This window comes from Puma concolor, chromosome E3 (assembly GCF_028749965.1).
Source record: "Puma concolor isolate L17-30 chromosome E3, mPumCon1.1.hap2, whole genome shotgun sequence".
Classification (NCBI taxonomy): Eukaryota; Metazoa; Chordata; class Mammalia; order Carnivora; family Felidae; genus Puma; species Puma concolor.
Genome location: NC_141682.1, coordinates 31,930,651 through 31,954,230, shown reverse-complemented (window position 1 = coordinate 31,954,230; position 23,580 = coordinate 31,930,651). Strand labels below are relative to the sequence as shown.

Sequence of the window (23,580 nt, the reverse complement as noted above, 5' to 3'; positions counted from 1 at the left end):
TTATTATGGTAGCAGAATCCATTAGTTAGGGAGATCAGGGAGGGTTCTTAGGAAGGGCAAAACCTGAACTAGGACCTGAAAGATAAGAAGAAACAAACAGTAGGGCAGAGTGGAAGAGTGTTCCAGCCAAAGAGAACCGTAGGTGCAAAGGTCCCGAGGCAGGAAATAATTTGGGAAGGTCTAAAACCAAACAAAAGTCCAGTGTGGTTGGAACCAAGTGGGCAAGGACGTGGGTGACACTTGATGGGATGAGAGGAGATATTGGAATGAGTGAAGTCATATAGAATCTTTCGGACCCTGATAAGGAGTTGAGACCTCCTTCTAAGGCAGCACTCTCCAGTAGAGCTTTCTGTGATGATGAACCTCTCTGTTCACTATGGTAGCCACTCACCATGTGTGGCTACTGGGCAATTGACCTGTGGCTCATGCAACTGAGAAACTCTATTCTTAATTGTATCTAATTTTAATGAATTCAGAGTTATATTGGAATAGCTGCATATAACTATCCGCTACCATATTGGACAGTGCAATTATAAGTGACCCATATACCAGTGGGTGGTTTTGACCAGTATGATTGGGTAATATTTTTCCTGCTAATGGACTTTTGGGGCAAGAGTAGAAGCAAGGGCCCACTTAGGAGGCTGTTACATCCTATATACTTTTCCTAAAGAGCCTGGCAGCTGAGTCCAATACAAAGAAAAATTTCCTTTTTTCCTTCTTCTTTTCCTTCTCAAATGCCATCAGCTTCTCTGGAATGATATGGGATCATGCCTGAGCAGATCCTTTAGGAAAAGAGATAGTCATGGGGAGTAGGCTTTGTGTTTCGATAGACAGCTCTATTCTGGGGGTACTCAGGAAGAGATTCTTGATTCCCATAAAGATATGGACTATAGACCAAGCTAGTTAATGCCATTTGAACAATCACTGGGCAAATGGTACATCTTCATTTCTGAGCACAAAGCTGTCAGGACACTGGGCAAGAGAAGGCCAGTTTCACATCAGTGGCTTTCCTGCAGAGAAAGCTCACATAATAAAACCGGGAGATGTTTTTTTTTTGTTTTTTGTTTTTTCAATATATGAAGTTTATTGTCAAATTGGTTTCCATACAACACCCAGTGCTCATTCCAAAAGGTGCCCTCCTCAGTACCCATCACCCACCCTCTCCTCCCTCCCACCCCCCATCAACCCTCAGTTTGTTCTCAGTTTTTAAGAGTCTCTTCTGCTTTGGCTCTCAAGCCGGGAGATGTTAACGATAGCCTTTTTTGTTGTCGTTGAGTACCTATGAGCTATGCCACTTATGATGTATATGTAACACATTGAATTTTGACAACCGCTCTCCCTGTGGATGATAGATCCCTAAGAAATTTCAAGATACAAATATTTGTATTAAGACTCCTCAAGGTAAGGGTGGCATTGCTGATATGGGGACAGTGGAAAGAACAGAGGACCAGTGCTCCAGAGACCTGGGTTCTGGCCTCAGTTCTGCCACTAACTGGCTGTGTGGCCTTGGGAAAGGCTCTTCTTGTGTCAAGATATTATTTGGAGGGGATTAATGAAGTCTGCCCCAAGGCCCTTTCTGGACCCTGCATGTTTGCCCTTCTTATCACCCATAACTGGTGTTATTGAGAGTGGGGCTCAGGGAGGGAGCATGGCAGAGGGTCTCCAGCATTAGCACGGTCAGGGTCCTTGGGTGGCACGCAACAGAACCCAGTTCTGGTCATCCTGAAGAGCTGAAGATGAGGCCTCGGAAGGACAGGAAGCAGGACTTCCAGGGTATCTAGAGAATGGCTGTGAAGGCCTACCTAGGTTGAGCCCTTGTGTTCACATGCACATGATTCCAATTATGGGGAGAAGAGCATATGTTTGGACAAGCTGGGACCACTGCTTGGCCAGGAGAGGGCAGGCCGCCTTTACTGATAACTTCTCAAAAATTGAATCTGGTGGGAGAGAGACCTGTTCCCTAAAAGAAAACTGACACCCTCTTGCTGACAGAAGGGGGAAACCAGGCCAGGTTGGTGGAAATGACCAAGGTGTCTCCTAAAAACACAGACTATCATTTTGAAAGTGAAACATGTAATCCAACTGTTGTATACACTTTGATGATACCAGCCGTAATTCTAAGGGAAATGTGTCTATTAATCAGAATCCTCAATTCACTGTTTTTTTTTGTTTTTTTTTTTTTTTAGGTGACTCAATGTGAAAATTATTCTGAACTTGGAACTATTTCTATCTACATCTGTATTATCTATATTTCTACTCATTTCTCTATATTTACATAATGTTTTCGGATTAATGCATAGTCAACTGAGATCCAAACTCTTGTACAATGTTAACCTATATGCATAAGATTCTGATCCACCCATCCACCCACCCAGCAGGTGTTTGTTGAGTATCTTTTGTGGCTAAGCACTGTCTTTAGGTGCTGTGAACACAAAATTGTAGAAGATACATTCCTGGCTCTTCAAGGAATTTTTGGTTGGGTGTGGGTTATTGTCAGGTGGTGGGTGGGGAGACACATAAGGTAACAAATGAATTGCCATGTATATTGTGGTCAAAGCTATTTTGATCTGGTGAACTAAGTATTGTGGGGAGGGATGGGGCTCAGAGATTGGAGCTATTAGCTCTGTCCAAGTAGTTGGGATTATGGAAATTGGGTGTTTAAGGATGATTAGAAATATTTAAGTCATAGTGGTGCCTGGGTGGCTCAGTCAGTTCAGCCTCTGGCTCTTGATTTTGGCTCAGGTCATGATCTCATTGTTTGTGAGTTTGAGCCCCACATCAGGCTCTGCACTGACAGCTCAGAGCCTGCTTGGGATTCTGTGTCTCCCTCTCTCTCTGCTCCTCCCCCGCTTGCTCTCTCTCGTGTGCTCTCTCTCTCTCTCTCGTTCTCTCAAAAAGAATAAATAAACATTAAAAAAAAAAAGAAATATTTAAGTCATAGTGACCAGGGAAGGCCATTCAGGCCATGATAACTGAGGAACAAAGGGGTAACACTGTGAGTAGGCCTGGCCTAATCAGGAATTGTTTAAATTTCAGAGAAAATTTGTGGGTGAGGTCTGTGGCAGACATGGATGATGCCCCAGATATTTGACAAGATCCTCGGTCATCCTTGAGGGATTTGAAGCCATACTCAATAGCCTGGCTTATTAAGAAGGATAATAGCTTCATTTGTTTGAGCAGCATTTTTGGCAGTGAGCATTAAACTGATAGAAATTTCTAGTGAAACATTAATTCATCAGAAAATCTGATGACCCAGAGCCTCCTGACTAATCAAAGTTTTACTGCGATTCTCAATTAGTTTCGTTTGGCAACATGTTTGAACCAATCCTGAGTTGCTTACCCCACTGATTGCTCTAGGAAAAGAAACTCATTAATTTTTGAAGAGGGTGGCCCTTTGGATTCTCTTCTGTCCTTTTGTGGTCACTGGCTTGCGTGCATCATCTCTGAGCTTGAAAGGTGGGAGATGCAGCCTCCCCTGCCGCTAATTCTCATTCTGCTACTGTCTCCGCGGCATTGCAGAGGTTTGGAAAGATGCTTTACTTTCTCCTGTATGTTTGGACCAAAGATATTTTCTCCTGAATCTTTGAATCATTGAATCTGAGAATCTTTGCCCCTCAGAATCTCTGAATCATTCCACGCTGTGGCTTTGCACTGCAAAGTGACTTCCAGGGGCTAAATAACAAAACGGTTTTCAGGCGGGTGAGCGTTACAGTCAAACGCGGGTGACAGTCAAAACCTTGAGCCTGAGTCAGACCACCCTGGTTCCAGGCCTAGCTCTGACTGGAATGTCCCCCTCGACAGAGGAAATGAAGTAGCATGGTGGAAATGCTACCTCAGAGATGTGTCAGGGACCACAGAGGAGGCTGGCTGAAGGTAAGCCAGTGAAGACTTTCAGAAAGAGATGGGTCTTACAATGAATCAAAAGAACACGTAGGGTGGCTGAGAGTCTCGGGAGGAGACCATTATGAGCTTGAATGATGCGGGAAAAGGAGTCATGTGAGTGGAGAATATGTTGGGTATTTTTGTGGGGAGCAGGGCTTGGCAGGATGATTGTGCATCAGTCATCCTAGTTTGGGTTATGCTGCAGTAACAGATGGTCCCAACGCTTCAGTGGCTTAACCCAAAAAGGCTGATTACTCCTGCCTCAAGGCGGTTGCAAGTAGGTCTATTCTGAGTCCTGCCCACTCAGGAAGCCCAATTACCGGAACGTCCGTTCTCTGGAACGTTGTCAGTCTCTGAGACGGGGCGGAACGGGCTACAGTAAGTCATGTGGTGGCTCTCACAGGCTTCTACTCACGTGTCACTGTCCAAAGCAAGCCACATGTCTCTGCCTGGCATCAGGGGCATTGCAAGGTCCAGTCCTACCCCGTCGGAGGAGAATGGGAAATGCCAGTGTAGAGAAGGAATGACTACTAACAGAGTTATAAAATTGGTTTGGAATCATTTAGTATCCTTATGTGATAAGGAGATGCTAAAGATTCTTGTGCTGGGCTGACTGAGGACAATTATAATCACTGCTGAAAACCATTGTGCACAGACTCTCTGCTAGGCACTGGCTACATGTTTTACGTGCATTAAAAAATGGAGTCTTGGGGCACCTGGGTGGCTCAGTCGGTTACGCACAGGACTTCAGCTCAGGTCATGATCTTGCAGTTCACGAGTTCAAGCCCCGCATCAGGCTCTGTGCTGACAGCTCAGAGCCTGGAGCCTGCTTCCGATTGTGTCTCCCTCTCTCTCTGCCCCTCCCCCCTTGTGCTCTCTCCTTCTCTCTCTCTCAAAAATAAATAAAAACAAAAAATGGAGTCTTAAAGAACACCTGGGTGGCTCACTCAGTTGAGTGTCCCACTTCAGCTCAGGTCATGGTCTCATGGTTTGTGAGTTCAAGCCCCGCATCGGGCTCCTTGCCTTCAGCACAGAGCCCACTTTGGATCCTCTGTCCTCCCCCGCCCCCCTTTTGCCCCTTCCCTGCTTGTGCTCTCTCTTTCTCTCTCTCTCACTCTCTCTTTAAAAAAAAAACATAAAAAAATCGAGTCTATACAACCTACTCTGTAAGCTAGATTTTTAGTTATAAAAATGTATGCCCATTTAATGCATGAAGAAACTGGGGTTCTGAGAGGTTAATCTAAGTTTGCCCGAAGCTACCCATGTAGTGAATTCTAGGGTTCATAGCTTGAGCCCATCAAAGCTCAGTCTTTCCAGCTGAAAAGGAGATGGAACCCTTATAGGAACATGGCATCTCCCGTCCTGAGTGTGTGTGCGCCTATGGGTGTGGCGTTCCCCCTGGATTGTAAGCTCCGTGAAGGTAGAGGACCTTTCATGTCTCATTGACCCAAGTGCTCATTGTGTCCCAAGTGCCTAGAACAGTTGCTAGTACTTGCTCAACAAGTAGCTGTTGAGTGAATGAGAAGGGGTAGACCTTGGTGGGTTATCCTCTGGCAAGGCACTGAGCATAGACATGAAAGAAATGGGCCCTCCCCTTAGGGGACTCACCACAGATGGGAGTAGGTGGTGCTGTGGGGAACACAGTCCAGTGGGGGGCTTGGTGGGGGAGGGGGGGATCCGGTAAAACTTCTTGGGCTTCCTGAGCAGAGCTGTGAAGAAGGAGAGGAAGTTATTCGCTTGATGTGAATAAGGGTGGGGGTGGGGAGGAAGCTTGCCTAGGGACTAGCTGGTGTAGAGACAGAGGGGAGAGAGAGAAAGAGAGAGAGGGAGGGAGGGAGAGAGTGAGCGTGGTAATGGGTAGATGGCACCTGGGATGGGGTGCTGTTCACCAGCGCATAAAATGGAAACCCGAATTTGCCCCACCCTACTTTCATTAACCAAAATGGCACCGCTGACTCGGTGTCAGATAATGGGACCGCTCAGTGTTTCTTCCGGAAGAAACAAGCCTGACTTCTATTCCCCCTTGGGGAAGAATTTTCATAAATGTAGCCCTGTTTCATCCAATTACAATTGCTGCTTTATATAAAGAAGGAGGAGTATTATGTAACCTAAGGAGTCAATTTTGATTGTAACTGACATTTGAGTATTATTTGAAGCACTCAGAATTTAATTATGCTCCATGTAGATGGTAAATAATTTGAAATGTTAGGTGGTGAGTGTGTTTCCAAACCCCAGACCGAATGCCAGTGATGCAAATTGCCACCTCCATAAAACTCACATAAAGAACAATTAAGGACAATAGTGTTTGTTTCCAGAGTAATCTGTTTAATATCTAACGGGAATGACATTATCAAAGCCCCACAGGAGTGCAGCTACCTCGGGTGGGGTGGGGGACAGTTAGGGATCATCGCATATACTGTTTGGTCTCTGTCTGTAAGGAGGTGAGAAATTTCCTTCAACTTTGTTTCCTTCCCAATGCATTGTGACGGAACTAGTAAGGGGACCCTCTCCTTAAAAACATAAACACTAGCAGGGGCGCCTGGGTGGCTCAGTCGGTTAAGTGTCTGACTTCTGCTCAGGTCATGATCTTAGGGTTCGTGAGTCCGAGCCCCACGTCGGGCTCTGTGCTGACAGCTCAGAGCCTGGAGCCTGCTTTGGATTCTGTGTCACCCTCTCTCTCTGGCCCTCCTCTGCTCGTGCTCTGTCTCTCTCTGTCTCTCAAATATAAATTAATGTTAAAAAAAAAATACTGGTAAAAAGAAGATGAGTTGAGGAGTGGCTGGAGAATGGATAGAATGAATGATAGATCGTGTGAAAGAAAATCTATCCAAGTACTGACTGTAGCCTCTACATGGTGAGTATGTGGGTCTTCACCATACAGTTCTTTCCAGTTTTCTGTGTATTGGGAAGTTTCTGTAATAAAATGTTGGGGGGATGAAAAAGCCAGACACCAGTCTCTTCAAGCGATGGGATGGTTTCTAATCAGTTTGGGGGGTTCCAGAACCTGGTTGCCAGCTTTGATTCCTCTCCCCTCTCAGTCTCCCTGTCTAATCAGCCACTGAGTCCTGCGGATTGTGCGTTGGCATTAAATCTTCAGGTACTGCCCTGTCCTTTCCTGTCACCATGTCTTGTCTCGCCACGTATCCTTGCCCGGGTTATACAGCCACACCCTCTTTGCTGGTCTTTCTCCCATCCCTCTGTGATCCTGCACATTGCTGCCAAAGTAATTCTCTATCCATTAAGCACCTTTTGAGTATCTGCTCTATGCAAGACACATCTGCTATGTGCCGGGCACACAAGACTGGACTGATCATACTCCTTGGTTTAGAGCGGACTCTCATTGTTCCATGCAGGGCTTGCTTTTGTGTGGTTAGTTATATCGAATAGTTGATCATTTTGGGTGATGTGATAAGCGCCTGTGAGCTCATGGCCCAGATTAAGGTAGAATATTGATAGTAATGTGCATCTAACCTTATGGTTCCCTGTCAGCCCACTCCCCTGGCTTGCTGCATCCAAGTCCAAATCCCCCCCCCCTTTTAAAAGTTTATTTGTTTATTTAGAGAGAGAGAAAGAGAGCGTGCACATGTGGGAGGGGCAGAGAGAGATGGACAGAGAGAACCTCAAGCCGAGAGTTTGGATGACTTGGGGCTCTGGCTCATGACCATGAGAACATGACCTGAGCCAAAATCAAGAGTCAGATGCTCAACTGACTGAGCCACCCAGGCGTCCCTCCTTTTTTTTTTTTGTAAAAGATGTATCATGTTATTTATCACCTTTTGGGTCTTCCCTTTTGTCCCTGATTTAATGAATATTCATCCATAACATTGCATGTTGCCATTGTTCATTGGTTTTGACTGCTGTTTATCTGTTGTAATTTCTTTCAGTGTTTCTCACTTAAAAATTTTTAATCCTTGCTTTCTTTTCACAAATCGATGTCTCTAGGTCTCCTCTTGTAAGATGAGTACTTAACACACTTCCCCATCCCTTTGGCCCTTCCCTCTTTACCACTAACTACTGACTTCATTGGACTGGTGCCTCTCACATTCTTTAAATTTTTTTAAAATGTTTTTGTTTATTTTTGAGACAGAGACAGAGCATGAGCAGGGGAGGGGCAGAGAGAGAGGGAGACACAGAATCCGAAGCAGATGTCTCTCACATTCTAATATGTATTTACATCACCTGCAGATCGTATTAAAATGCAGATTCTGTTTCAGTAGGTTTGGGTGGGGCCTCGATTCCTGCATTTTTAACAAGCCCAGGTGATGCCCCGGCTGCTGGTCCAGGGACCACACTTTGAGTAGGATCTGGAGGCTTTGAATTCTGTGTTTTTATGGGTACAATTTCTTTTTATTTGGTCTTAGCCATTCCTTAAAGACCGCATCAAGACAGTTGGTCAGCTATATCAGTCTATCTGCCGTCTCCTGGATATGTCTTTCCCTTTATTTAGATAATTCATTCCAAATTGTTTTCCATTGCGGGGCTGGCTTTGTGTGACATTTTTGAGGTCTTCTGTGCCGGACAATACTTTTATCATATCTTCATATTTGGATGACAGCTTATTTGGATATAACATTCTAATTTCTACATTTTTTTCCATTTAATTCTTTGAAAACACTACTTTGTTCTTGCATACAGTGATGCTGATGAAAATTCTGATGTCAGTCTGACTCTTTGATTTTAGAAATGTGATCTCTTTCTCCTTGGAAGCTTTTAGAATTTCCTCTTTCATTTTGATAATTTTAACTTGTACTCTAATATGTCAACATACATGTTTTTCCTCATTTCTCCTCTTTGGACCTTTAAAAAAAAAACTTCTGAGAACACCGTATCCAGTGTTTTTTCAGATACTTAATCTTCTCTACTTTTATTTTTCTCTTTCTGGGATTCTTAATGTGAGATGTTAGGGGTTCTTTTCCATCCTCTGTATCAGTTGACCTAAAAAGTAATTTTTTGTTTTTTCTTCTTTCTAGAATATTTCCTCAACCTTATCTTCCAGTTGATTAATTCTTTCTTTAGCTGTGTTTGTTCTTTATTTCATTGTATTCTTTATTCACATTGTATTCTTTATTTCAATGATTACATTTTTCATGTCTGATATTCCAACGTGGTTTATTTATTTATTAAATTCGTTTTTTATGTTATGTTATTTATTTATTTTTAAAAATGTATTCATTTTTGAGAGACAGAGACAGAACAGGAGCAGGGGAGAGGCAGAGAGAGAGGCAGACACAGAATCCAAAGCAGTCTCCAGGCTCTAAACTGTTAGCACAGAGCCCGATGTGGGGCTTGAGCCCACGAGCTGTGAGATTATGACCTGAGCTGAAGTCTCATGCTTAACTGACTGAGCCACACAGACACCCCTGAAGTTTATTTATTTATTTTTGAGGGGGGGGCGGTGGCAGGTGGGTGGAGAGAGAGAATCCCAAGCAGGCTCCATGCTGTCAGTGCAGAGCCACAGGTCTGTGGGCCTTGATCTCCTGAGCCACGAGGTCATGGCCTGAGCTGAGATCAAGAGTCAGTCACTTAACCAAATGAGCCACCCAGGTAGCTCTCAACATGGTTGTTTTATATATTTTCTTGTTCTTTAAAACATTTTTTTTCATTTCATTTATTTTAGAGAGAGACCAAGAGTGTGCAAGACCATGAGTTGAGGAGGGGCATGGGGGGGGGGAGAGAGAGAGAGAGAGAGAGAGAGAGAGAGAGAGAGAGAGAGAGAGAGAGAGGATCTTAAGCAGGGTGCACGCTTAGCTTGGAGCCCGGCTTGGGGCTTCATCCCACGACCCTGGGATCATGACCTGGGCTGAAATCAAGAGTTGGTCTCCACCAGCTGAACTACCGGGCGCCCTGACAGTTTCTCGTTCTTATTTTTTATTGCTGATGTTTTCTTTTTATCTTTGTAACACGTTTAACGAAGGACTAGTTTTCAATTCTGACTGCTCTGGTATTTTTTCTTCTGTTGGAACCTGTAGCCCAGTGTGTTGTTTTTCTTTTGAAAAGGTTGTATTCCTCAAATGTCTTGCTATTTGGGGTTGTAGGCTTGTTCTACCCTGAAGGTACTGGGTTATGGTGATGGGCAGTGTAGATGGGTGAACGCCAGGCCCCAGTGTTAGCTCCAGTGGGCTCAGGGCTCAGAGGGTAGGGGGTGGGTGCCCTGGCCTGAAGAACCCCAGGTGCCAGCAACCCGCAGCCAATCACTGCTCACCATTCCAGACAGCTTTTCAGGCATCACTGTGCCATCAGGGCGGCAACAGAGGAGGAGACGCTTTTGGGGGTTTGAAGGGCGAGAAGTCCTCACCTTTCTTTGAAGTCAACTAACTTCCTTCCTTCCTTCCTTCCTTTTAAAAATTTTAATTTTTTTTTTAATTTTGAGGAAGAGAGAGACATAGCATAAGCAAGGGAGGGGCAGAGAGAGAGAGACAGACACAGAATCCCAAGCAGGCTCCAGGCTCTGACTGTCAGCACAGAGCCTGATGTGGGGCTCAAACCCACAAACTGTGAGATCATGACCTCAGGTGAAGTCTGACGCTTAACAAGCTAAAGCCACCCAGGTGCCACAAGGTCTACTTCTTTTAGGTGACTTAGGTGCCACCTGCTTTTTTCAGCACCCTATAAGCACACAGCCTTCCCTTGCCCTGATTTTACCTCTGACAGCATCTGGATGGGAGGCCTGAGTTGAGCGACAATGGGGCAGGTGCTGTTTGCCCCAGGGCAATGGTAGGGGAGCACTGGGGGCCAAATTCTTATAGCTGCCCTTCTGGTTTATCTTCCTACAGCCATGCTAAGCAGCTTCTGCCTCAAATCCCAGTCATTCCCCACTTTCCCCCATCCAGATTAGCCCCTAGCCGCTCCAGCAACTCCTGCCCAGTCCTCTGCTTTTCTCTCTGGTTCCTCCAGGGTGGATCCCCAGGGGAACGATCCCGCAGCCAGGCTAGTGCAGCCTGTGATCAGAATGGAATTGGCAATCTTGATCTGCCGCCTGCTGTAACTTTGTTAGAACATAAATTGTGTGCCCCTCCCCCCCAATTCATATATTTAAGTCCTGACACCCATTACTTCACAGCATGACTGTATTTGGAAACTGAGTCTTTAGAGGGCTCACTGTGTTAAAATGGATCTTATGGGTGGGCTCTGATCCAGTGTGCCTGGCGTCCTTATAGGAAGAGGAGATTAGGACACAGTCATAAAGAGAGAAGGCCATATGGGGACACAGGGAGAAGACGGCCATCTGCAAGCCTCAGAGGAAAGCAGCTCTCCCTCCTGACACTTGACCTTGGACTTCCAGCCTCTGGAAGGGAGAGAGAATACATTTCTGTTGTTCATACTGCCCAGCCTATGGGACTCTGTCATGGCGGCCCTAGGCAACCGTCTGTTGCTGTGGGACTCTACGGAGGCCACCCCACTCAACACCTCTGACTTCTGTCCATCTTCCTGCACTGATGCTTGTTCAGTGGTTCCTGTGTGCCAGGCACCGTTCTGACCGCTTCACATGCACCTACTCGCTTCATCCTCCAGTGCTCTGGGGAGACCTCAGCATCATTCCCATATGGCGAATGAGAAAACTGAGGTACAGAGAGGTCATGGAACTCTGGTCAGGGTCGTGCAGCCAGTTGGGGGTGGAGTCAGCCTTAAGGGTGCCTCCAGACACCATTCGGGAACCGTTAAGTGTGGCTGCCTAATATGGCACCGTTAGTCACATGTAGCCATTTACATTTAAATTAATTCAAATTCCGTAAAAAGGAAAATTAATTAAATCAACATAAAGAGCGGTGAAACCTTGAGGAATTTCCTTGGACCTCTTGGAGCCTCAGTTTCGCCCTCTGAGAAATGGGGATGTTTGCACCTCAGAGACTGTCTGTGAGGGTTAACTGCGAGAGACTGCAGGTCAAGCATTTGGCACAATGCCTGACATGTAGTAGGGCCTCAGAAAACATTTGCTTTCACTTGGTGTCACAGAGGACAAAGTACTTTTGAGTGTTAACTTTCTGGTTATTTACCGTATTGAGCTCTGTTCTGTGCCCTCCGATTCTTCCAATTTAAATCCCCTTTAGTTCAAGCTGGTTTGACTGGGTTTCTGTTTCTTACAATCCAATGGTACATGATTAAGGTAATGAGTGCTTGTTGGCTCTTGGCGGTGGCTCCTGTTTATGACTCCATATTGGCATCCGTTCTCTTCGGCTGTTGGTGTTATTTGCTTCAATACTTGGTAGGCAACGTTGATTTCCAAGCTCAAACCCACCTTGGACTCCCCATACGGGGATCTGGCATTCGTGCAATCCCAGCATTCCCAGCCTTCCTGCCACCTTGCCCTTGTCACTCCATTGCCAATACACTGATTCTTATCTCTTTAAGCTTCCTCAATATCGAAGCCTCAAGCATCAAGGAAATGAGCAGAGGTACTGAGCAGCAGAAAAAAAAAAATGAAAGGCATATTCAATATCTACCATGGTGAAAATTAAAGCCCTTGTAATGTATTCAATCATTTTCCTTGTGGAAGGATTTCATATTAAATCTTAGCGGCCTTTTATTTTGCCCCCAAATATGAGCTCAATTTGCTGAAGTTCTGTGAACAGTCGAATTCTCTCTTATTTACTGATCCATGTATGAAGAGAGCTGAAGATCCAGGAGCAAGTTACTCAATTACGTCTCTCTCTCTATTGAGGTGTAAAATGCAATACTTTGCTTCGATCAGAGCCACGCTTAGGTAATCAGCTCTTGGAAACGGTCTTCGAGATGATGTTTATAACTTCAGGAAGGGAGCCTTCTTTCCACTAGACGGCAGGGAAGTTGGTTCTTGGGGTTTAAAGCCTAGGGCTTGGGAGAGTGCTCCTGGGCTTGGGGAAGAATGATGGAGGCCAGTGTGTTGTCCGCCTCTCCTCCGGTTGCTTTGGCATGCCTCTGTGGGCTCTGCTTCCCCTGGTCTGCTCCTGTGAGTCTTTGAAGGACCCCTTTGGGCAGTTAGCTGGATCCTTTCTGCCTGGGAGCCTGCATGCCCCCAGTACCTGAGTGATGCAGGCCTGTGGGGCCCAGTTCTCTTACCTTGAGTTGGAACTAACTCTGAGGTCTCGTGTTCACATCAGAACTACAAAGAGGATCAGGATGAGGTTGGCACATTCCCTGAAATTGCCCCTTGCTCAACCTCTCCCCCTTCCCTGTCCTGTTTTGTCTGCTCCCTTACCCGTTTTTGCTGTGAGCACTTTCTGGAAAATGTGTTGCACATTACCTGAATTGCAAGTAAATCCTCCTCTCAGGGTCTGCTTCTGGATTATGTTTGCACCCAAACGAGGTAGTGTTGGTGGGGGTGGGGGTTAGAACGTAAGGTGTATTGTCTGGCGAACTTGAGATCCTGGGCTTTCTCTGTTACCACTTACTGGTTGTGAAACTTTGTCCAAGTCTCTCAAACGTTCCTAGCCTCAGTGTGCTCCTCTGTAAAATGGGAAGAATATGATCACCTTGCAAAGTATGGTGAGGTTGGACATGTGGTCTGCCCAGTGGCGTTCTGTAAGTTTTAACTCTTATCACTCTTTACTATTGAAGGGAGTGAGACTGGAGGCCAGGAGTTCATTTGGAAATGAATTGCCAGAGGGGTGCCTGGGTGGCTCAGTTGGTTAAGCATCACGGTTCGTGAGTTCGAGCCCCGCATCGGGCTCTGTGCTGACAGCTCAGAGGCTGGAGCCTGCTTCCGATTCTGTGTCTCTCTCTCTCTCTCTCTCTGCCCCTCTCCTGCTCTCTCTCTCTGTCAAAAATAAAAATAAACATTTAAAAACACAGAAATGAATTACCTGAGAGGAGAACTGTTAACCACCTGAGCAGGTACCCTCTGCTACCCTATATACCATTTATCTCCCACAGTCATCATTTATATGCATTCCCTCCCCACCTAAGGGCTTGGACTGACACCCAGCTGGTGTCATGGACAATGTCGGCACTCCACCCAGGTCTGCTAATTTTTCTTTTCACGCTGAAAATACTGGATTTTGTTCAAACATGTTTTTGTATAACTATTTTTATGTTTAAAAATTATAATTATTATCATTACTACCGTTCTCGTGGGATCCAACCTTTGACTCTCCTGTGCTTTTGTTGGCAACAGCCAGTACCAGTGACTCTTGTTCAGAGGACTTTCCCAGCTGCTCCTGGAGCTGTTTCGCTCACATGCAAGCAGCCAAAGACGCCTGACAGTTTGTATGCTGTTCCCAGGGCAGCCCTGAACTCATGAGTGCCGGGCGCAAGAACTGAGAGCCCAATTCGCTTGCCCTGGGTCAGGCCATCAGTGGGGCCAGTGTACACCCTAGATCCTGCCCCCCTTTCCTTTCTTTGTTCTGCTTCAGTTGCTTTCTTACTGGTTCGTTGTTGTTATATGTTTGTCCGTTTTTGTCTTTCTCTGGGAGCAGTTTCTTGGTGGGTCACCCACGGGGCACCCGGTCTAGGACAGCTGGTACACACGCATGTGGCCATGAGCGGTATTTAAATGTTGAAGTGCTTCCTTGCCATTTGGGAAATAGCCATTGTCCTGGTGCCCTAAGTGCCCACCTGCCACCTTGGCCCTTCCCGTAGATTCTCTAAACCTTCCCAAGGTTTTTTTTAACTAAAAGGGTAACGACAGTGTACTTCCAGAACCTTCTCCAATGCTATGGTCAGTGTCCTTTCTGATTGGTCAGTAGATGCAATGTCAGGATTATTAAATATTGTGTGTCAAGCAGGCACACACAGGGTTACCCAGAAGTGTGTGTGTGTGTAGAGTTGAGAATGGCAGGCAGGCTGGCCCAAATTTGTCATCTTGTGGTGGCACTTCTCCCAGACATCACAAAGCCTCCCTTGTTTAACAAAACCCTCAAGCACTTCTGTCTGCCCAAACGTCCAGACTCACGCCAGGGAAAGGAAGAATGGGCTTCTGTTGGAAGTCAGCAAGACACATGAGTCCATTCAGCTTGAGGCTCACCCACAGTGACCCCAGGGGGCTTCGGGGCAAGCAGGTGTGCTGGTGGCATAGTCGTAGGGAGACACCTGTCACCTGTCTGCTCTGGTGAGGCCAGGAGAGAGTGTGCTCAGGTGTGCAGTACCTGTTTGTCCTCAGTCAGTCCTGCCCTGACCATGGTTATTCCCCATTCACCCTTTCCTGGTGGTGCTGAAGGACTCGCTTTCTCCATTCCTCTCTCCCTCCTTCTTTCCCTTTCTCTCCCTCTCTGCTTCCTTTTTCCTTCCTCTCTTCCTCCCTCTCCTCCCTTCCTTCTTTCCTTCCTGCCTCCCTCCCTCCCTCCCTCCCTCCCTCTCCTTCCCTCCCTCCCTCCTTTTCCTTCCTTCCTTCCTTCCTTCCTTCCTTCCTTCCTTCCTTCTTCCTTCCTTCCTTCCTTCCTCTTTCTTTCTTTCTCTCTCTCTCTCTCTCTCTCTCTCTCATTCTTTTGTGTGTATGTGTGATAGGGTACAGTGTGGTATTGTCTTTACAATTGATTTAGAATTCCCTTTCCATGTAGTGAATGGATGAATTACTCTTTACAGCCATGAGTTGTTTGTGTTTGGGGGGGGAGGTGGTGGAAACAATGAAAGTGTATATCGTAATTCCTGAGAAAGTTTCCTGTAGATATGGGTGGTGAGGTGGAGGGGGAGTTCAGATGTGTGAGGTCATGAGTCCCGAGGCCTTCCCAGACCGTATATTGGAAGGGGTGCCTGACTCCCGCTGAAAGGATCTCATTTCTCTGCAGGTCGGGGAATTGGGGAATCAGGGAATCAGACTGTCTTTCCAGGATCCATACATCTAGTCACCCACATTTCAGGAGTGCTAGTTACTCACATTCATTAATCACTCACTTGAGTGCTAGGCACGATCCCAAAGGCTTCCCCTTATTTTGTCCTGCCAACGATCCTAAGTGGGAGATGCACTATTGTTATTCTCCCCATTTTACAGATGAAATACTGAGCCTTAGAGAGGTGAAGTTTCTTGTCCAGTTCACATGGCTGATCAGATCTGGAGTTAAAACCAGGGACTATGACTTCAGGGCCCGAGTGCTAACCATGATCTGACCTTGTGTCCTCCACTCAATAGCTGCTACCACACTTGACTAACGTGCGTCTTGCCTTCCATCTCTGTCTTGGCCACGGGACTCTGAGCCACCTGAGGCCAACAGGCTGTTTCTTGACCTTCTCAGGATCCCTCACAGCTCTCCGGGACCCAGCACCGGTCAGTGGGTGCTGAAGGGAAGAGAGCATTGTGGGCAGAGACCGTGTGACGATCCCCAGAGCAGGTGATGGGGCCAAGGAGCTGTTGTCTCTCGTTCTTTGTGCATCTTCCCACTGATCTAGCCCGTGTTTGAAGTTTCAGAAGGACCAATTCCAGTTGAGGAAGGTTCTAAGTCTACATTGGGAGGAAACAAAATGAGAGCTGCCATTTTAGTGAGTACTTGCTAGATGCTACCTCCAGTGTGCAAACCAGTTTACCCAGCATCAGTTCCAGCATCTGCCTCTTGTAGATGTGGAAATGAAGGGTTACTACCTGCATAAAGTAAGCAACTTGCTCAGAGGTACAAGAGCTAGTACGTAGTGGACCCAGGATTCATCTCTAGGTGGTGGGTCCCCAGCTTTCCTATGCTCACACACAAAGCTATTCTACTTGTTTAATTACGTCAGTAGTCAGAGACCCAAAGAGGAAAAGGAAGTTGCGGGACAGGCAGGAAGATCTTGAAGCCAAGTGTCCAGATTCTTTCAGGATGTTCCTATGGCCATGCCCATGGTCCTCTTAGATTTCCCTGCAATTACCTGGGACTCCCAACTCTCCAGGCTCTGTAGTCTCAAGGGACCACTGTATGCCCAGTAACATTCTCAGACTCGATTCCCCTGCCTCTTTGTAAGGCCTTTCATTGGCTGTTTTAACTGTTAGGTCAGCTCTTCATGATCATTGACATTTCCATACTCTTGCTTTGAAGGTCTCTCTCTGCCCAATTCAGATAACATTTTCCTACAGGCCGTGCCCTTCTGCCAGGCAGATTTTTCATCCCTGTCTTTATTCTACCACTAAGAGTTCTGCCCAATGCCAAGTCCCCAAGCACCAGTGACCACTCATTGTCAGATAGCATCTTTCCCCCTGGAGAAATCCGACGAGCTCCTCCTGTCTTGGTGCCGTGTATTTGTTTTCTTTTTAAGAAAAAGGTTTTGGGGCGCCTGGGTGGCTCAGCCGGTTAAACATCCAGCTTAGGCTGAGGTCATGATCTCGCAGTTCAAGCGTTTGAGCCCTGTGTTGGGCTGTGTGTTTACAGTCTAAGCCTGGAGCCTGCTGCATATTCTGTGTCTCTGCCCCTCTCTCCCTCTCTCTCTTTCTCTCTCTCTCTCTCTCTCTCTCTCTCTTTCTCTCTCTCCCGCTCTCTCTGCTCTTCCCCCACTCGCACTCGCTCGCTCTCTCAAAAATAAATAAACACTAAAAACATTTAAAATAAAAAAAGAGAAAGTTGAATTAAAATGTAGTTCCTGTTAATGAGAACTAGCTTTTATCTGAATTCTTAACGACTTGCCAGCCGCCTTCCTAGGCATGTACGTGCGTTACCACGCGGTTATCCCATGTGGTGGATGAGGTCACAGCAATTCGGAGCTTAAGAGTTAGTAAGAATAAGTGCTAGAAAGTGGCACTGCTGGGATTTAAAGCCAGGCTTTTCAGACTAGAAATCCATTCTCTGAGCTTATGGAACCTGTAGCTGTTTTGAAAAAAGAAACAGAAACTGCTTTTTCATCCTACTACCTAAAGAAAATGGACGTGGGCATTTGCTTTATTTCCACTTGGTCTGTTTTTAAAAAAAATTTTTTTAATGTTTATTTATTTTTGAAGGAGAGGGAGCAAGACATAGAGTGTGAGCGGGGGGAGGGGCAGAGAGAGAGGGAGACACAGAATGTGAAGCAGGCTCCAGGTTCTGAGCCATCAGCACAGAGCCTGATGACATGAGGCTCAAACCCACAAACTGTGAGATCCTGACCTGAGTGGAAGTCGGGTGCTTAACCGACTCAGCTACCCAGGTGCCCCACTCCACTTAGTCTGTTTTCCTAAGAATACACGTCTAATTAATTTTCTCTCCCCCCCATGCCATTTTGTTATGATTAGGTTTCCATGCCATTAAATACCTCTTAAAAGCAACATTTTAAATGTCTCTGTAATATTCCATCCTATGAACAGACCATAAATTATTTGACCCTTTTGTTATAATTGGACAGGCGGGTGGCTTAAGTGGTTATTCTTAAATCAGTGGTTTTCCATGGGGATTTTGCACCCCAGGGAACATTTGGCAATGTCTCAAGACAGTTGTGCTGGTTGTGACTGCTGGTGGGTAGGTGAGTGGGTGTGCTCTTGACCACTAGCAGGTGGAGGCCAGGAATGCTGCTAAGCATCCCAGGATGCACAGGACGGCTCAGCAGCAGAGACCCCAAGTGTCATTTGTGCTGTGCATGACTGGCCTTGGTCGTAGATATTCTTCGTGATGGCCATCCTGCCCATTAAACCAAGCACATTGGACTGACAGAGCTTCTGTGGTTTCTAGAAAGGGAATTGCTGAGTCAAAGATTACCCCCTCTGGGAGGGCCCTTGAAACACAGTGTCAAATTGCTGTCCAGAAATGCAGAAACACCATTCTTCCAACATGGGTACCCATGCCACGACACTCCACCTAGCTTGGAAAATGATGTTGCAACCCTTCGCTAATTTGTAACAACAACAACAAAAATGCTCCCCTGTTGTTTTAATTTGCATTTTCTTTGATTAGTAAGGAGTTGAGTACTTTTCATATGCTTCTTAGCTGTTCATATTTCTTTTCCTATGAATTAGCTCGTGTCCTTAGTGCCCCCCCGCCTTTTTTTCCTACTCAAGTTTTAGGGGCTTTTAATTGGTGGGAAAGTGTTCCTTTTGAAACCTTTTTTTGGATTTCAAAGGCAACTCAGAACATAACATGTTTGGCTCCTTATGCATAACTTATTAAATATTGTTTGGTAAGAACCATCTAATAGGATGATGATGGGTTTTCTGGAGATTTTCTCCTGTCAGATATAGAGAAGTCTTTGGAAGTTGGCAATATTCTTTGAAGATGAAAACGTCTTTGCCTGGGTGTAAACTAACCTCCTATTGAACTGGAGAGAAGGAGATGAAGGGGCCTGAAGTTTCAAGTGTGAATTGAAAACAGAACGAGGACATTTAAGCATGTTCTCAGAGTGACAGAGCCCGAGTCTCCGGCTCGGAAGAAAAGTTCCTGTAATTGTGGAGTAATTCCTCAATTAACGTCACTCTGTTCGTCGCTCCATCAGAGTGGGCTGGAGGAGAGGAAGGTAAGCTGTGTCATTCCTCCCTCCAGAGGCGTTCAGAACAGCACATTTGGGAGAATAACACGGAACTCAGCTCTTTTCCGAGCCCAGGTGTCCAGAAGCATCCACCTTGTATCACTGGGGGCACCTGAAATTTTATAGATGGATATTGATGGACCCTTCTAATCGTTCCATTTATTATTTTTATTTGTGTTTTTAAAAGTTTTTAAAAAAATGTTTATTTGTTTTTGAGAGAAAGAGAGAGAGACAGAGCACGAGTGAGAGGGGCAGAGAGATAGGGAGACATAGAATCTGAAGCAGGCTCCAGGCTCTGAGCTGTCAGCCCAGAGCACGACGCAGGGCTTGAACTCACAGACCATGAAATCATGACTTGAGTCGAAATTGGATGCTTAGCCGACTGAGCCGCCCAGGTGCCCCTGTTTTTTTTGTTTTGTTTTGTTTTGTTTTGTTTTGTTTTGTTTTGTTTGTTATTTTAGAGAGATTGAGAACAGGGAAGGGTTGGAAGGGGAAAGAGAGAAAGGATCTTAAGCAGGCTTCGTACTGGGCTCAATCCCATGACACTGAGATCATGACCTGAGTTGAAATCACGAGTTGGACACACTCAGCCAACTGTGCCACCCAGGCTCCCCGTTATGCATTTATTTTAATGTACTCTAGAGAAAATATCTCTAATTGAGCCCATGTGTTCACGGATATCAGTGCTCAGGAGAAGGTAAAGTGGTATAATTAGGTAAAAAAGCAAAAGTCATCTGGAGCAGTGTTCAGTACTCAGAACTGTCTGACACGTATCAGGGCTCAACAGACATTTTTCGGATAAACAGAATATATTATTAAGTGGGTGATATGGGTAGTATGTAGGTACTTTATAGTAAATACTGCAAAAGTTGTGAAAGAACGGAAAGTTTGAAGAATAGTGTTACTAACATCCTTGACTTCACACAAGAACCCTGAGCCTCGCTCACGGACGGGAAAAAGTGGCCCACAGTCACATGGTAAGACCCAGACTCTTGCCTCGATGCCAGTTTCTCTGTTTCGGAGACCCGTGCGATTTCAGCCACAGTAAAAGGTTGTTTCTTGCAATGTTAGCATGGAGTTTTCTTCTTCGCTGTTGTAACTGTAGAATGCACTTCCCCTGTCGTTGTTGGTCTGGGACATGACAGGTGGTGGTGTGCATTTTGCCAAGGGCACGCTTTCCAGGGGCAGTAAACATTTACCATGTGCGCATCGCACACGGGGCGGAACTGAGCCCTTCACACGTTTCATCTCTCTGCTTTTCCTCCACATCTCTACCACGTAAGTGCTAGTCGTTTCCTCCCATTTCACAACTGGGAAAACCGAAGCCCAGAAAGATGACATCACACTTCTTGTGTCATCCGTTTGGCCCTTCTGCACGCACTGCCAGTGACATTTTCCTCGTCTTGGATTCTTAAGGAATTCATTTTTGTCTGTATGTATTTATAGCTCTTTCTCTGAAAGAGATGACATATTTTATGGTGGGGATGGGGTGGAGAGGAGAATGGGGTAGCCTCAGTCCCTCCGGGAGCCTCCCACTGTGTCAACCCCCAGTTGTGGTTTGTGAAGAAGAAACGAGTGAACTTTCTTCTTGTCTTTGAGGCTGAGTTAGGTGGCAAAGAACAGGGGCATGGCCGGCTGTCTCTGGTCCTCAAAAATTACTTTTGGGGTGCCGTCCGAGGAAGCAACAGACAAAGCACAACAGTTAATTGTGTGGACCCTGGAAATGGACATAACTGGGTCTGTGTCTCAGTCTGGTTTTTCCTAGTGATAGGACGTTAGGCCCATTTCTCTGCCTTTCTGAACTTCCATTTCCTGGGATTAATATACCTAGATCAGGCATGGTGATGAAATAAAACAATCTAGAAAGTACCTGCAGGCTTGGTGTTCATTCAAGAACCACTTATCAAGCACCTGCTCTGTGTGCTGTGTCCAGCACTCATGACCTGGTGGGGTGAGTCGATACAGCCCCTTGCCTGCATGGAGTTTACCACGTAGTGGAGAGGCGGACATCAAGCCGACACTTGCCCACTTTGAAGTTTTCAACTTCCGATCATTTCAGCTCATAACAAATGTAGGTTATTTAAGGAACTAGTCTGAGGAGCCTGTTTAGCCCGGGCAACCCCTTGCCTTTCTGAGCAAGATATGTTAAGCTGAGATCTGCAAGGTGAGTAGGAGAAGGCTCAGACACCAAGGAGAATGGTGGTGGTGGTGGGGGGGGGGGGGTGGTTCCTGGAGGAGGGAATGACCAGGAAACGGACAAGAGGTTAGCCAAGTAGGGGGCCTGAAGGCAGGCCCGTGTGGCTGTAGCATGAGTGAGGGCGGAAAAGGGAAGAAATGAAGCCCTGTACCCCAGGCTAAAAATAGCTAGAGATTTTTAGGTAGAGAAATAGTCAGTGCCCTAGAGGTCAGGATAGGGTATTTGGACTTTTCTGGAGTGCAGTGGGAAGCCATCGGAACATTCACCATGAGCTTATCAATGTGTAGCCGGAAATGCTGGCTCCTGTGTGAAAAACAGATTGGAGGGGCTGTAGAAAGCAGGCGATTGCAAGGCTCTGTGACACCCAGTTGAGAAATGACAGTGACTCGGCCCAGGGTGGGGGCAGCGGCCATGGAAGAAGTACATGGATTCAGGATAGGTTTTGGAGGTCATCGAGGACTGCATCACTGGCTACACTTTCCCCCCGCCATTGGAAGACAGTACTTCCTCAACCACTGATCCTGGGCTTGGCTGCATGACATGGTTTTGTGAGTGGAATATGAGCAGAACTGACTCTATGATCTGAGAAGAAACCCTACGAGGACTTGGACGTGTGTACCAAGCTCTTGTGTTCTCTTGATTTGCTATGAGATCGTCAAGCCTGATTGCTGGTCGTGGTGGTGCTCCATCACCCTCGTTCTGGGATGAGGGGATGTGTGATATGGTCCTGCCCTTGCCCTGCATCTTGCGAAGAAGCCCCGCAGAGTCAGGCAGACCTCCTGTTGACTCCCTGTGGTCTCCGACCCCTAAGAGTTTGGAGTTGTTTGTTACTAGAGCAAAAACTGAACCTTACGGAGGTAGAACGGATATGATCACGGGCAGGGATGTGATGTCAGGGTGAGGAACACAGTGGTGTCAAGGTTGATGCCTGCGTTTCTGGTATAGGCAGCTGGATGGATGGTGGAGCCATTTACTAGGAAGGTCAAGGGTTCCGTTTTGTTATTGGTAATCTGAGATAACCGTCAGGTGCCCAGGTAGAGATATCAAGTCTATAGATGGACAAACGTGTCTTGGGCTCACAAGAGGGTTTTGGGTTAAAGATAGACTTTTCTTTTCCTTTTTCTCGGTCAGCCTCTAAACAATGCTCAAAGGCACGGGAGTGGGTAAGATCATTTGGGCCAGTGTTTCTTGAACGTTGGTGTGTGCCCAAATCTCTTAATGATGCTTGCTGAGAAAGCAGGTGTCTTGGCCGCACCCATGGAGATTCTAACTCATCAGGCATTGGCTAGGATCCGGGTTATTGAATTTTTAAGAAATCTCCCCAGGTGATTCTCTGGTCGAGGGTCTGTGGACCATACTTTGAGAAACACTGGACTACCGAGAGGTACCTCGAATGCAAACACGAGGGTCTTGCGAATCTTCACCTGGCGTTCAGCCCAGCAACAACAATGTGCTCGATTTCCAAATTTAATCCTGCTCTTGGCTGCTCCTTCACTCGGCTTCCACCTTCCCACCACCAGAACTCCTAAGCCTCCAAGGATTTCTCAAAGTAATCAGCTTTAAGAGAAGATGTTTGCATTCCTTTTTACTTATTTGTTTGTTTGTTTATTTATGGACAAAAGTCTACCATTAGATGACCTAATAAGCATTTTTAATTAGGCATTTAATTGTGTTTATTAATTTGTTTTATTTTTTTTTATATTTATTTTTGAGAGAGAGAGAGAGAGAGAGCGCGTGTGCGTGTGTGCATGAGTCAGGGAGGGGCAGAGTGAGGGGGACAGAGGATTCAAAGCACAGAGCCCAATGTGGGGCTGGAACTCAGGCACCACAAGATCATGACCTGAATTGAAGTCAGATGCTTAACCGACTGAGTCACCCAAGTGCTCCCATCATGTTTATTCATTAAAAAAATTTTTTAATGTTTATTTATTTTTGAGAGCGAGAGAGAGAGAGAGAGAGAGAGAGTGAGAACAGGGGAGGGGCAGAGAGAGGGAGACACAGAAGCCAAAACAGGATTTGAGCTGTCAGCACAGAGCCTGATGCGGGGCTCAAACTCACAAATTGCAAGATCATGACCTGAGCCTAAGTCCGGTGCTTAACCGACGGAGCCACCCAGGTGCCCTATGTGTATTCATTTAAGTGGTACCTTCGCTCAGCTGCTTGAGCCTGGGATCTGTGTAGCCACAGTCTTGTAATTC

At 46.2% G+C, this 23,580-nt stretch overlaps 1 protein-coding gene across 3 annotated transcripts in view; it reads left to right on the top strand.

Annotated features, from left to right (window-relative positions):
• SHISA9 (shisa family member 9) overlaps nucleotides 1–23,580 on the top strand; it is a 420,204-nt gene that overhangs the window by 57,751 nt on the left and 338,873 nt on the right. The gene's annotated exons all lie outside the window — the stretch shown is intronic.